Below are 16,479 nucleotides of genomic sequence, written 5' to 3'. Positions count from 1 at the left end.
TAACAGGAGTAGAAATGCTGAAGGGCTCTAGAAGACGTACACGATAGATCCCAAACCTCACGGCTATATATGGAGTAACAAAGGATAAATTGACACTTGGATGAAGTAAGGCATAAATATCAAGAGAAAAGACTTTAAGCATACAAGTGATAACATCGACGAGTTTTCTTGATCTTGGAAACTAGCCATGGTATACAGACGGTTTGAACCTCTGCCTATCCCTGAGGAGTACTCTATTAGGCAGCTCTACCTGATAGTGTTGTTGATGAAGACTAGGCATTGTTGCCCCCATTACCTTGTTTTTTTGTGGGAAAGTCCCTTATATAATGACCCATTTGACCATACTTCTAACAACCACTAGTGCTATCATGAAATTCACCCAAATGAAGTCTACCACACTTACCACAAGATGGCTTTTGTAAAGAATCTGTGGCCAGACTTCCTTAGGAATGAGAACCCTAAACTCTGAAAATTTTGATTACTTTGCAACCTCTGATCATTCCTGTTGTTCGATGCCGATGCACCTGGTGATGATGGTGTATAGCCAGATGACATCTTTAAGAAGAATTTTCGATTGCTATTACCATTCTTCTGTTGATTAGGCTCATGTCTTGCTGACTTTGACTTCTTACTGTGGTGCTCCTCTCTATCCTTTACCTTATCCATCTCAACCTATTGCACATACATCATAAGTCTTGAGATGTCCATGTTAGAGATCAACAAAGTAGCCTTGCATTCCTTTTTCATATATTTGCCTGAACTAGAGACAAACTTTATCATCTTGGACCTCACATTCAGAACCATATCTAGAGCATAACTAGACAGCTGAATAAACTTAAGACTTTACCCTTTTACGGTTAACTCCTCTTGCTTCAGATTCACAAACTCTTACACCTTTGCCTCTTTTTGTTCTCAGGGAAAGAAAGGGTCCAAGAATGCACTCTCGAACTCATGCCATTCACCTAGCTCAGAATTATAACACCCCATACCATTCTAGCATAGATAAAGTTCGAGAATCAAGAGAAACCTAAGAGAAATAATAAGTATAAACTGACCAGTGGCCCACAAATAGGACTTACAACCTCGTAGGAGATTTTATGAGTTGTAGGTAGGGCTCGTAGAGTCCCTGAACAATTAGAAAATTTTTAGATGGGTAGAAAAGTTCCCACGAGTTCGACTTATGACCCATAGGAAGTGTTACTATCATGACCTGAACTAGGGTCAAGCCACGACATGGCGATCGGAATGCGAGGGACGGCAACCGAGCCATATTAGCATACATTCATAAGGTAAAGAAACATGATGAAATAAGGAGAAGTAAATACTTAGGGGAATGGGTCTAAGGGATTCAATAGATGTCCAATCTGGACTACATAACAAAACATCTAAACATGCCTCTAGTCTATTCTTTAATGGGGGCTTAGGACAAGCTCCTATATCACTCGAACATATGAAGAATTCAAAATATTATCAACATAAAACAAAGTCTTTTCCGTCGATCAGATGAGGACTCACCAACTCTTGATACCTAAGCAACTTTAGCCACGAATAGGATGGTTGTAAGTGTCGTCCATCCCTACATTTTGAGAAAATATAGGGTAAATATGAGTAAGTACATGGAAGGTACTCAGTATGTGGTACATGCATGAATAAGTAATGAAATGTGAATAATATGCTATAAGATGAATGTCACGACCCAACCCCAGAGGCCGCAAATGGAGCCCGACCTTGACCCCTGTATACGTATCTATCAGCTATAGTCAAGTTGAACCGTTTGTGATGTGATATTATAAAAAATAACCCCTATGGATCAAAACCTTTTTTATATACTTGTACCCTCTTTCACCAGTATCATAACATGAAAAGGAATGCAAGCCGATAAGGCTATCATAACATGATAATATTTATAACATGACATACAGGCATAGCTGAAACAAACTCATCAACAACCCATATACAGTGTCTACAGACCTCTAAGAGTATTAACTGTATCATATGGCGGGACAGGGCCCCCACCATACCCCTGAATAAACAAATATATATATCAAAAGACCAGTGTTAAAAGTTAGGCTCCAGAATAGTGGAGCACTTCCAACATAGCTGAGTGGAAATCCTACGCCGGTGGATCCTCCATAATGAACATCTGTATTTGCGGGCATGAAACGAAGCCCTCCAGAGAATGGGGCCAGTATGATCTATGTACTGAGTATATAAGCATAACATAACTGAGATAACAACTGAAATAGGGATGTGGGAAACCAAGTATAATATTTACTAGGGTACTATACCTGCACCTCACAAAATAAGGTCATGTATACCATTATCACCTACTGTATCCGGCCTGCTCAGGGATTCAGTATTACAGATGCATCATCTATCATGATAGGCATATATATGCCATTAACGCTGTGGAACGTACGACCCGATCCATGTATATAGCAAGTACATGCCAAGGAATGATAGCCCAATCCACATATCATGTAATAATGCAGAGGTACGATGGCCCAATCCGTATATCATATGATAATACCGAGGTACGAAGGCCCAATCCGTATATCGTATAGTAATGCCGAGGAATGTACGACCCGATCCATATATAATGTAATATGCCGAGGAACATATGACCCGATCCTTACATAGCAAAATATGCATATACATGCACGTAAAACTCTATAGCATATCAAACATCCCTCAGATATTACCATAAACTATGTTCAAGAGCCCTTAGGTATAAGAGCTTACGCAGTCAATCACTATTCAACATATAAAAGGCTCAAGGATCGTAGTTCAACTACACTAAGACCCTTATCATTCAAAAATAAGTACAAGTCATGAGTTATATCCAGAATCTATAAATGGAACTATCTCTAAATCATATCACATATCGTTTCACTCACATTAAGCCATTTCAAGAGAAGGGAGGGGTAGGCTTCACGTGTAATACTTTTTGTCATGTAGAAGACTTACAAGACCATAACTCAACTATCGTAGAAGTTCTAACATGGGGAAGTGAACAAGATTTATGAACCATACTCTGGGTTCTATGAATGGAATTATCCCCACATTACATATGCCATCCACTTATGGCTAAGATATGCCAAGAGAAAAGAAGAGTTAAGCTTTACATACCCTCTGCTTTTCATCATCTAGGAGACAGTGAGAGATACTAACTCAATTGGCACAGGAGCTCTCACTTCAAGAAGTAGGTAGGAGTTATGAATCATATTCAGATCTTCATGAGTAGATTTGTCTCCACATTTCATATGTACATCATACTTAAGACTAAGACACGCCAAGAGAAAGGAAGGATGGCTTTACATACTCATCACTTCCTAAGCTTTACATACCTTTTATAGAGTAATCGTAACTACTCTTGCTTCATCTCTTTCTGAACCTATTTAACACAAAGTTAATAATAACATTAATAACCTTCAACTTTCCATCTTCTCAAACCATAACTAAGCATCCATAGGAATCATTTCCCTAGATTACGATATCCAAAATAGGATTTCTAGTCTCTATTTTGTAAAACCTTTAACCGTACAAAGTGGAGGGTCATATGAATGCAAACAATAGCTCCCACACCTATTTTAGAATACTTTTTAGCCATGCAACACACCACCACACCACCTACAACCGTATCACCATAGAAAAACACCGTATTCAATTTTAATTTAACTATAATAACTTCAATTTAGATTATTTCTAACGTCAAGCATCCTTATGAATTTATCATATTTACAGCCACATACAAGATGTGTAATACACTCAATAACAACTCCATAAACTCCAAATTGAAAGGAAAGACCTTACCTTACCTGAAATTGGCCAAAACTCGCCAAAACTTTCCTCGGAAACCGCTTGACGTGCTGAAATGAAGTGGACTATTTGTGTCACTTCTTCGCTGCCCCAAATTGTGATTTTATGCTATTAAAAACTTTTATGTAACCGTGGGGTACCTTAAATAATTAGTTCACGGAACGAAAGTCGGAGGCTTACCTTTTTGGGAGCAAACCCGTAGCCCTCCTCTTCTTGCTGCTAGCATTTTTCTCTTCAAGTTTCTAAGTGTAGGACTGAAGAAATGACTCCTGAGTCATAATAATATACATATATATACCTCCACGTGATTGAGGAATACCTTAGATAATTAATTCATGGAGAAAAATTGGAGGACTTACCCTTTTTCCTCTTCCAAATCCTTAGCTCCCTCCTTCTCTAGCTTAGGGTTTCTTTTCCTTTGTTCTCTCCAAATTTTATCATGAATTATATAAGTAATTACTTAAGAGTCATCCCACATGTATATATATGTCTCCTTAAGAGGTGCCATGTGTCCAACCCCCATTGGGCCAACACATCCATACAGCCAATTAAGGGCTGCCATGTGGCAATAGGGGTCTACCTCCCTTCCAAGAAGGTGGGTCACCTACTTGAACCCAAGCAGGTGGGTCATTTTCTGCCATGTGTCACCTTTCCATGCTGCCATGTGGCACCTTCTCTTACTGCCACATGTTATTCTCTCTTCTTCCTCGTGGGTTCGTAATCTCGTCTTATTTTAAGAACCCATGTACTCCTTGATACGTAAGCTTGGTATGTACTCAAGTAATTCAAGTATGCAAAACTTCTAAGTTGGTACCTTACATAGGTAAATCGAGTCCTATGAATCATTTCTTGGCCTCCAACTCCTTTCAAATTCTTAGAACCTTATTTCCAATCTTCCCTACTATGGAGCATCACATCCTCCCTTCCTTAGTGGTATTTGATGTGTGTGGAGAGTAGGGGTCACATGGCCAATTTCAAGAAAATTAAGAACATGTTTCAGGGTTCAAAAGTGTGGGGTGTAACATTCTTTCCCCCTTTAGAACATTCGTCCTCGAATGTCAACTAGTCTCATAAGGTCTTACGAGTGCTTCAGGATTCCTCTATACTAGTTGCCGTTCATAAGCCTCATATTAACTCATATAATCATTTTAAGAGGGTAGATTACCTGTAGGCATAGGGAATAGGTACGGGCATTTTCCCTCCATTTCTTCTTCGGCTTCCTAGGCCATCTCTTCTGTATTCTCATTTCGTCACCATAATTTGATGGAAGCCAAGCCCTTAGTTCGTAACCTTCTAATCTGCCGATCCAATGATGGAGATAGGTTACTCCTTATAGAATAATTTCCCTATTATGTGGACCTCATCCATAAGGAACATTTTGGGAGAGTCCCTTATACATTTGTAGAGTATTAATCTGTGAAAACTGAATGTATCATTTCAAATTGGATGGTAGGTTCAACTCGTAGGCAACTTTGCCTATTCTACGACTAATTTGATAAGGGCTAAGTTTTTCTTTTCTATCGAGTCCCATTACATCTTTCACTGGTGATGCTTTTACGAGTACCCAATCCTCAACTTCAACCTTGAAAGGTCGATGTCAATCATCTGAGTATGACTTATGTCGATTTTGGACTGTTAATAGGTTCTCCTGAATGAGCTGCACTTTATCAATAGCTTGTTAGCTCTTGTCCGGGCCCATTAGTACACCTTCATCAACCTTAAACCAACCAATGGGTGCTATGTCATACAAAGCTTTCTATGATGCCATTTGGATACTATTATACGCAGCTTCAATAGGTAATAGGTGATCACTTCAGCTACTTCTGAAGTTAATACTACAGGCCCGCAACCTATTTTCTTGCCTTTGCATAGAGCGCTCGGCCGTCCATTAGTCTGGGGGTGTAATGCTGTATTATGTTCTTAATTCCTTTTAAATTTTTTTAACTATCCTTCTGCTCTACAACTTCTAAACCCAATCCCTAGGGTTGGATATCATCCTATTTCTTTTATTCCATCTTATAACGCTTTAGGCGTGTTCTACTGCACTTTTTGCTCGAGTCTTCTTTCCAGTTCTTTTACCGTACCTCATATTATAATCTTTACACGAATATATGTGGGTGCTTACCGCAGCCCGAAAGATACCTTATAATCGCCATGCTGGTCTTTAGGTCAACCCGTATCATTTCTTGCTTTCTTCAGTTGATGTCAGGGCTTCACTATAGCTTTTGTCCTTTGATTATACTTTAAGGGTTTTTCCTCAAACCATCTTACACTTTTCTTTAATGTATTCGAACTATGGCAGTCACCTTGCTATTACTGACTTCTTATTATCTTTATCAAGTAATCACTTGATCTCACCCTTAGCATACCAATATTCGTAGGTTGCATAACTATTCTTGTACAATTCGCACAACATGCGTTTAATTCCAATCATAGTCTGTCCTTCTCTTGGCTTACTGTGCTTTACATAGGTCAGTGTACTAACCTACACTTATAATCTCTTTGGCTGCTTGTACATCACAACACCAGTAGTTAGTAACTCTGTTACCAACATCTTACCTTTTAGTCAACTATAGTCTGGCTACCCCTTACAATATATTCAAGTTCTCATTATAATTTTGTCATTGTATTTCTCTCTTTTGTATGCACCCATTCTATGATGTCATACCATTTGAGGTCTTTACCAATAGTTCCCACCACTATCTCAGATATCATGACTTTCATCTGTCCGTTACCGACTTTTGAGATCTTACTGACTCGTTCCAGTATGGGATCTCACTTGGAACTTAAGTATTCACATTGACATGCTGTAATGTCAGTTAATTTCATCTTACACTGGTATTTCTCTTATCCACTTCCCCCTTTAGGGTACATTTATGTCATTGTCCACTTAGTTTCAACTTTCCAACCGCATATGAGTCTTTTTCAACGTATTTAGTACACCTATGCTTTTGGTTACCAATGTATGAAACCTTAACAGAATCGTAAGGTGCTGATCTAGTCTACTTGTTGGTACTCGGGTCATGTAGAAATTTATTAAAATCCACCTTCTATTTATCCCAATCAGTAATCAGACAGTGTGTTTAGTCATTTCGGATTCTCCATTCAGGAGCACTTATTTTCTGATGACACATGTCTCAAACTTTTTCTTACACTATCTTTACCCTAGTGAATACTACTTGTTTCTTTAGTAAATTTGTAATGCATCAGTTATTTTGCAATCCTGCTTTCCTTATTTGTTAAGGATCTTACTATTTTCCCACGGTATAGTCATAAATATTCCTTACTTCTTTATGACTCAAGAGCTTTCATCCTCATCATGCACCTGCTGTTAATTTCTAATCTTACTTAAAACCATATTAACTTCGTTCTAATAGTGGCCTTGTCTTATCACCTTTTCATCGCACTATACCTTTAGTTCATAGTTGTCTATTTCCCTTCTTGTCCAATACTCATACTTAATTAATCACGTCTATCTTGAGTGCTTCCTTTCTGGGCTTTACTTATCCTCATAATGATCCCCGTTATATTCACATGATACCCTATTCACATTCAATCCCATAGTATAACACTTCTTAACCTTTTCCACAATTTCTATTATGGGTTATTTACATTAGGGGAGGTAAATGTTCTTAAACTTTGTCTAAATCATCCCCTAGTATCACAATCCCTTATAAATTACTTTAGCATCTTATCACCAACACATGACCTTGAATAGCCCACAAATTTATGTTTTCAGTTCGCAGTTACATCTCCAATTAGTGGACGAAGAGCTAGTAAGATGTTGCCATGAAGCATTCTCCAACCACCGCTTGAAGGGAACTAGAATCCAATAAGAACCATAGTACTCTTTAGTGCTTGACTCACATTGTCTCCCTCTAGGTTCACTCTTGAGTTGTGAACAAATTATCAAGTTCACAACTAGGGGTTGAGGGCTTTGTACTTTTACATGGAAGTGAAACTCAACTGCTGGACATTTTTCCCTTCAACATGAGTTTTTCCTAAGGCCAAAATACGGCTGGAAAATATCTTGGTTCTGCTCAAATAAATTCTGAACTTTGCTGCTCACATAGGCTTTGTACGAAATAATACTCCCCAAGTAGAAGTAGTTCCCCTCACTGATAACCTGGACAGTACATCTTTCAGCTTTAGTTTAACATAATAAGTTCACCCTATCGGTATCAACTTCCAAGACTTATCATTCTTGGGAAAATTTGGGCAGAGTTTTCTCTGTATTTCTAACTATCTCAAACCTTGCACGCAGAAAATGCCAACAAGGCCTCACAGGGCCAACAAATATATTTATATCATATCATACCACAGCCACACAGGGCTTTCAATATTAACAATAGTATAAAATAATAGACTTACCTCGTGTGTCTAGCTTGAACTGCATCTGTCAGACTTTCCGTGTACTTTTCCTTTTAATTTTTGACTTTACATGTCAATCGTATTTCAATACCTTACCTAACACATATATTTTGTGCCTTGGCTTACCTGTGTGCTTTGTAACTTCCAATGTTGTCAGTCACTTTCTTCTATCCATGTTGTCCTTCTGCTAAAATCAGAGGTTAGTTATAAGGAATTTCACTTTCTATGACTCGGTTCTATCGCACGATCTGAGATATGAAAAAAAAGTAATATCCTAAATATCCTGTAGCCTCCTATTTATAGATATGGTGCGTAATACATTGATAAACAAGACTCTACTAGAAAAGGTCCGTAGACACTCCAAGGATGAACCGCTCGATACCACTTCTGTCACTACCCAACTCCAAGGGCCGCGACTGGGGTCCGACCTGGACCCCCATATACGTATCTATCAGCTATAGTCAAGTTGAACCGTGTGTGATGTGATACTATACACAACAACCCCAATGGATTAAAAACCTTTTTTATATACTTGTAGACTCTTTTATCAGTATCATAACATGAAAGGAAACGCAAGCCGACAAAGTTGCCATAACATGATAACATTTATAACATGACATACAAGCATATCTGAAACAAACTCATCAACAACCCATATACAGTGTCTACAGACCTCAAAGAGTATTAACTGTATCATATGGCGGGATAGGGCCCCCGCCGTACCCCTGAATAAACAAACATATATATCAAAAGACCAGTGTTAAAAGTTAGGCTCTAGAATAGTGGAGCACTTCAAACATAACTGAATGGAAATCCTATGCCGGTGGATCCTCCAAAATAAACATCTGTACTTGCGGGCATGAAATGAAGCCCTCCAGAGAATGGAGGGTCAGTATGATCTATGTATTGAACAACTGAAATAGGGATGTGGGAAACCAAGTATAACATTTAATAAAGTACTGTACTTTCAACTCACAAAATAAGGTCATGTATACTATTATCACCTACCGTATCCGGCCCGCTGGGGGACTCGGTGTTACAGATGCATCATCTATCATAATAGGCATATATATGCCATTAGTGTTGTGGAACGTATTGCCCGATCTATGTATATAGCAAGTATATGCTGAGGAACGACGACCCCATCTACATATCATGTAATAATGCCGAGGTATGACAGCCCGATCCATATATCATATAATAATGCTGAGGTACGATAGCCCAATCCGTATATTGTATAATGATGCCGAGGAACGTACGACCCGATCCATCTATATTCTAATATGCCGAGGAACATACGGCCTGATCCTTACATAGCAAAATATACATATACATGCACGTAAAACTCTGTAGCATATCAAAAATCCCTCAGATATTTCCATGAAGTATGTTCAAGAGCCCTTAGGTATAAGAGCTTACGTAGTCAATCACTATTCAACATATAAAAGGCTCGAGGGTCGTAGTTCAACTATTTTAAGACCCTTATCATTCAAAAGTGAGTACAAGTCATGAGTTATATCCAGAATCTATAAATGGAACTATCTCTAAATCATATCACATATCGTTTCACTCACATTAAGCCATTTCAAGAGAAGGGAGAGGTAGGCTTCACGTGTAATACTTTTCGTCATGTAGAAGACTTACAAGACCATAAGAAATTGGGAAGTGAACAAGATTTATGAACCATACTCGGGGTTCTATGAATGGAATTATCCCCACATTACATATGCCATCCACTTATGACTAAGATATGCCAAGAGAAAAGAAGAGTTAAGCTTTACATACCCTCTGCTTTTCATCATCTAGGAGACAGTGAGAGATACTAACTCAATTGGCACAGGAGCTCTCACTTCAAGAAGTAGGTAGGAGTTATGAATCATATTCAGAGCTTCATGAGTAGATTTGTCTCCACATTTCATATGTACATCATACTTAAGACTAAGACACGCCAAGAGAAAGGAAGGATGACTTTACATACTCATCACTTCCTAATATATGAAAGGCTTGAAAAGCCCTAGTTCAATTACTGTAAGAGTGCTTTCATCAAGTAGTAAATAAGGACTATGATTTACGCTTGGAATTTATGAGTATATTTACCCTCAAGTTCATATCATTCATTACTTAACTTGAAGACATGCCAAAAGAAAGGAAGAGATAAGCTTTACATACCTGTTATAGAGCAATCGTAACCACTTTTGCTTCATCGCCTTCTGAACCTATTTAACACAAAGGTAATACTAACATTAATAACCTTCAACTTTCCAGCTTCTCAAACCATAACTAAGCATCCATAGGAATCATTTTCCTAGGTGCCTTTCTCAGTTAGTTTATTAATCGTCTAAGAAGTTAACGGAAATCGGGCAACACTTCCCCTATAACTTGCCCTATCCAAATTTAAAATTACATACCTAATAACTAAAGATAACCAACAACAATATCCTGCAGAATATATACAAGAAATTCACACTAACATTGCACAATACAAACTCCAAACGATTCGCTTAAAATTATGATATCCAAAATAGGGTTTCTAGTCTCTATTTTGTAAAACATTTAACCGTACAAAGCAGAGGGTCATGTGGCTGAAACAAGAAGCTCCCACACCTATTGTAGAATAATATTTATCCCTGAAACACACAACAACACCACCTACAGCTGCAGCACCACAGCACAACACCCTACTGGATTTCAATTTAACTATAAAGACTTCAATTTCGTTTGTTTGTAACGTCAAGCATCCTTATGAATTTTCATATTTACAGCCACATAAAAGACGTGTAATACACTCCATAAAAACTCCATTAACTCAAAATTTAAAGGAAAGACCTTACCTTACCCGAAATTGGCCAAAACTCGCCAAAAGTCGCCTCAGAAACCGCTTGACGTACTGAAACGAAGTGGACTATTTGTGTCACTTCTTCGCTGACCCAAATTGTGATTTTATGATATTAAACACTTTTATGTAACCTTGGGATACCTTAAATAATTAATTCATGGAAAAAATATTGGAGGCTTACCTTTTTGGGACCAAACCCGCAGCCCTCCTCTTCTTGCTGCTAGTGTTTTTCTCTTCAAGTTTCTAAGTATAGGGCTGAAGAAATGACTCCTTAGTCATCATAATATACATATATATACCTCCACATGATCTAGGAACACCTTAGATAATTAATTCATGGAGAAAAATTGGAGGACTTACCCTTTTTCCTCTTCCAAACCCTTAGCTCCCTCCTTCTCTAGATTAGGGTTTCTTTTCCTTTGTTCTCTCAAAATTTCAGCATGAATTAGATAATTAATGACTTAAGAGTCATCCCACATGTATATATATGTCTCCTTAAGAGATGGCATATTTCATCCCCTAAGGGTGACACGTGTCCATCCTCCATTGGGCCAACATGTCCATGTAGCTAATTAGGGGCTGCCATGTGGTAGTGGGATCCACTTCCCCCCGAAGAAGGTGGGTCACCTACTTGACCCCAAGTAGGTGGGTCACCTTATTCCATGTGTCACCTTTCCATGATGCCACGTGGCACCTCCTCTTGCTGCTATGTGTCATTCTCTCCTTTTCCTCGTAGGTTCGTATTATCATCTTATTTTAAGAACTCGTGTACTCCTTGCTACATATGCTTGGTATGTACTCAATTAAATCAAGTATGCAAAACTTCTAAGTTGGTAGCTTATGTAGGTAAGTCGAGTCCTATGACTCATTTCTTAGCCTCCAACTCCTTTCGAATTCTTAGAACCCTATTTCCAATCTTCCCTACTATGGAGCATCACATCATCCCTTCCTTAGAGGTATTTGATGTGTGTTGAGAGTAGGGGTCATATGGACACTTTCAAAAAAGTTAAGAACATGTTTCAGGGTTTAAAAGTGCTGGGTGTAACAATGCATGACCAATCATAATGAACATGTGTAAGGATTGAAATATTTGAAAGAATATGTATCTCACAGTCAATACATATCATAAACATTTATCATACAACCCATAACTTGGCTTTTAACTTGTGTGGGATAAGACCTTCAACCGACAGCTTAGACTATGCGAGCTATAACATGAAATTCGATGGTACCCTCATCGAGAAAGGGGAGTATGCCTTGCCAGAGTACACTCTGTCATGGTACTCATCTCAACTGAACTCAACTGTGCTATATGTGGATCCACTAGCTAGGACATGAAGGCAATCCTATGCAGGGAATGTAGTTTGGGACATTAGGTTGGTACTAGGATTTTCTTGGGTTACTAACTACGTTACCGAACCTAACTCCACCTAGAATATCTCTCGGTGCTTATTCTATATCCCAACAAAAACTCATAAAAATATGATAATAGCATAATAAGGAAAGATAGTAACTGCTTATCAATTCATTTTTATAAAATATATTAGGAGTAGCTTATTAACTTTAGTGATTCATAAGAATTCATAACTTTGATGAGAATTGTACTTATCACCATTTTAACAAGATTGTGTGAGAATTGGACTTATTACACCATAATAACTTCTTTGATCATAAATTGACCATTATTATAACTTCATTATTAAAAAAAGCATAATCTCAACTTTGAATCATGAAAACTTTTCTTAAATCATCATTAAAATCATACTAAATTCATGAAAATCATCTTTAACTTCATAATCATAAATTGAAATTAGCTTTATGCATGGGCATTCATAATTCAACTTAAAATTATGCAATTCATGTAAAAACATTTTTATAATGATCATTGATAACATCTATAAACGGAATTAAATCAGCCCAATATAACTCATCAAAACTAGAGTTTATAATCAATTGAAATTGAAAGAAGCTTTGAGGAAACATTGGGACTCCATGGGTGAAAACAACCCATGGATCAACCCCCACATACCTCGATTGAATTCAATAAGAATTAAAGAAGATACCTTGAAGAAATCTAAAAACCCTAGCATGAGGTTGAAGAGAAACCTTGAGAGAATTGAGTTACTTGCCTTAGAGATTTTTAGGAGAATGATTTTGGAATGAGGGAATTCCAAAGAATTGGGTAGATATAGGGTTGAACGTACCCTTAATTGTGTCTAGATTCATTGAGCCAAACTTGAAAAATGACATAATTGCTCTTTATTAAAACTAAAATTTTGACTCTATGGATCTACTTTACGGGTCATAGAGAAGATAAGGAGTCATCAAGATGACTCGTACTGAAGGCTTATGTAAAGGATCTAGAAATCAGGTGTCTAAAGTTTAATTACTAGTCATTCCTATGACTCATAACAACCTTTACGAACCATCTCTTCAAGTCATAGACTTGACCTTGAGGGACTATTGAAACTTAGCCTCTAAAGTTGGGTTACAACTAGGTATTACGGGTCATAGAAACTCCTACGACTCATCCTATTGAGTTGTAGGGTATCATCTAAGGTTTGTTCTGGAAGAACCCTTAGAACTCACTCTTACGAGTTGTAGAAAGAACTACGGGTTGTAGAGTGACTCGTAAACATGGGTCAGTTGAAATCTTTGAGACTTTTTCTCCTTGGTTCCAACTTTCTGACTTCCGGGGTCTTACAATTATGAACCGTAGGTGAGGCTCGTAGGTGAAGTTGAGAAACTTAGAACATCTTGTATGCAAGATGGTCCCTTTTAATGATCCGTAGAAGGATCTACGAACCGTAGGAAGGTATTGTAGACCCCACCATTGAAGAAACCCCCCAGTACTTTTTTCACAAGTTAGCAGGACAACCTATCTTGGAGTCTACGAATTGTAGAAGTTGGTCGTGCACCCACTTGTTCAATTCTAGTAGGTTCCAAGATTGGACTCAAAGTTCTACAAAAGGGACCCTACGATCTGTAGGAAAGGGATCCATAGTAGCCTAAACCTAGTTTAATGATAGGCATTCCAGTCTTTTCCCCACTTTTTCCAAACTTAACCCAAGTCATTTTGGGAATAAATTTAGTCCCCTATCAGTAACCAATAGTTTTTTTCTCTCATTAACACTTAGAAACTTTTGAGAGAATAAATTGGAGAGAAGGAGAAGAGTTAGGGTTTAAGAGTTTCAAGACAAGCCCTCGAATTTCGAGTACATAATCTTCCTTCTTCGTATGTAAGGATATCACAACATTGAACTAAGTTCGTCCTTGTGCCATACATCTTCATACAATCAAGTTGAGATTTGAGTTTGAGTTTCAATCCCGATAAAATAAATTGTTGAGTTATCTATATAAATTCTATTGAGTTCTTGTCTGCGACAGATCTATTAAGCAACGTGGGGATGCCACGTCACCTGCATAATTCGAAAGAAACTCTAGGTATATATAGGTAAATACAACACATATATAAATAATAAACTTTCCACCCTCAAAGTCAAAGGACTCAGTGGTACAACTGGTATAAGGTTATATGTTACCCACAAGGTCATGGGATTGAATCCTATTGGCTAAAAAAAATAAAATTTGATAGCAACACAACAATTTGATAAGAATACAACAGAAGTCTTACAAAGCCATAATTTCTTCCTTTTCTAATTGTAATTGACTTTTTCTTAAGTACTAATAAATAATTTTTTTTGACTAATTTTATTTATAGTCATTGACTTTTATGTTTATTTTTTTATTACTAGTTAATATTAATATTTGTTTAAAGATTAATCTAAAAAAAGATTTTGCTTTCCCTTTCCAAATAGAAAACATTCTCTTCTTCTTATCCAAATAGAAAACCTCTCCGCTTCTTCTCTAAATATTAACTTTCCTTACCTAATCACCTACTCCCCTCAGCCTCGCGCTACTGCTGCATCTTTTTCCACTGTCCACAACCCCTTTTGTATTTTTTATATTTTAACTTTGTAAGTGTTTTTTTGATGTCTCTTTCTTAACTTTGTAAGTGCTTTTTTGGTGTCTCTTTCTTGAAATTGAAAAATAAGAAGAATTTTGCTTAATGCTTTGATTTTTAAGTGTTAAATGAGACAAAAACTTCATTTTTACTCCAATATACTTTGAAATTTTGATGATTTTATTTTGTCAAATAAAATGTCAGGTTCTCATAAAGATGATGTCAAAGTATTTTGGGGTTAAATTTATACATTCTAATATTGTGAATAATACGAACCACTTAATTTGAATTGATTCTGAGTTACCTTGTTAAATTTTAATTAATTTTGAGTTGAATTGAATTTTTATTTTGTAGGAAAGTATTCTAATTTTATGAATTGTGATGGATAAATTTCTTTAAAAGATTAATTATTCTAAATCAAGTTATAGAATGGATGCCAATCATTCTCATCTTATAAATGATCTTTATTTGGGTTCAGTTGAAGCCGATCTAGGAGAAAAAATACCAATTTGTCACAACTCAATTTATTAGGCCGTGATGTCACATACTAATACCCACCTACAGGCAACGGGCTATCAAGCGGAAGATGAATAAATAGGAAGAAAGTAAGTAATAATAAGAAGAAAGAGAGCGACTGAAACAATTACAAGAAACCACCCTACGATCTGGCATCAGTCAGTAATCGAGCATCTAAACTAAAATAGAAGTACAAGGATTTTGCAAATACAATATGAGTACAGACAGTCTTCGAAAGCAAGTAAAGATTAGTCCTAATCTAGCATGGATGGAAATTGGCAACTCTGAATGCTAGGAGCTCATCAAATTTTCGAGTAGAAGATGCTCCATACCACTCCAAATCAACAATGATGACCCGTACTATGATCTGTAGGTGGCAGAAGTGTAGTATGAGTACCAAATAAATGGTACGCAGTAGGCATAGGACGACTGAGCTCCACAGATAAAGCAAGTATAATTAACACATAGTCTGGTAAATATTGCACAAGTAACTAATCAAGAATTATCACAAGAATGACAGAAAGATAAGGCAAGAAGACTGGAAATATAGATAAAGAAATAAAGTCAAAGAACGCACTTGAAATGCCGTCCTACATTGGTAGGAGTCAGGTCTGCGTACACTCTACCCTCCCCAGACCCCACGATGTGGGATTTCACTGGGTTGTTGTTGTTGTTGTTGTTGTTGTAACGCACTTGAAATGCAATCCAACAACCTATTAACGAGAAGAAGTCATCATAGGGGTCTACTAATGAAAATATAGTTCTAACTGACAATTCTAAACACATAATCACCTAGGAACTATTCCGACTCAGCCTAGCAGGAATTACCAATCATAATCCATTTATCAATACAAGCAAAGGTACCAGCTACAAGTACAATAAGAGATAAAAACAAGTATAATCAGACAATAACCGACTGGATACCCATACCCCTAGAAGGTACAAACAATGACAAACATACCTCCAGCCCCCC

This window comes from Solanum dulcamara, chromosome 2 (genome assembly GCF_947179165.1).
Source record: "Solanum dulcamara chromosome 2, daSolDulc1.2, whole genome shotgun sequence".
NCBI lineage: Eukaryota > Viridiplantae > Streptophyta > Magnoliopsida > Solanales > Solanaceae > Solanum > Solanum dulcamara.
Note: the sequence above shows the minus strand (reverse complement) of the source record.